This window comes from Frankliniella occidentalis, unplaced genomic scaffold (assembly GCF_000697945.3).
Source record: "Frankliniella occidentalis isolate FOCC.00 unplaced genomic scaffold, Focc_3.1 Scaffold112, whole genome shotgun sequence".
Lineage (NCBI taxonomy): Eukaryota > Metazoa > Arthropoda > Insecta > Thysanoptera > Thripidae > Frankliniella > Frankliniella occidentalis.
In genome coordinates, this window is record NW_026267240.1 from 63,039 (window position 1) to 63,308 (window position 270).

The following is a 270-nucleotide window of genomic DNA, read 5'->3' on the forward strand; positions in this document are numbered from 1 at the left end:
GGGGGGGAGCGGCGCGAGAGGTCCGCTTGGTGTATAGCCATTTCCCTCACATGGCAGTACATATATCTGTTTTCTGTACCCGTATTTCAAAAGAAGGCAGGCACACGTTTTTAACAACTCGTTATTTGAGACCCTTCAAATTTTCGAATTTTAAAAGAAACCAATCTAAAAACCCTGACGGTACAATACGACACGAAAATTTACCCCAATCAAAACGCAAGACGAAAAAACGAGACAAAATAAACTTGCACTGGTGCATGCCAGTTTGCA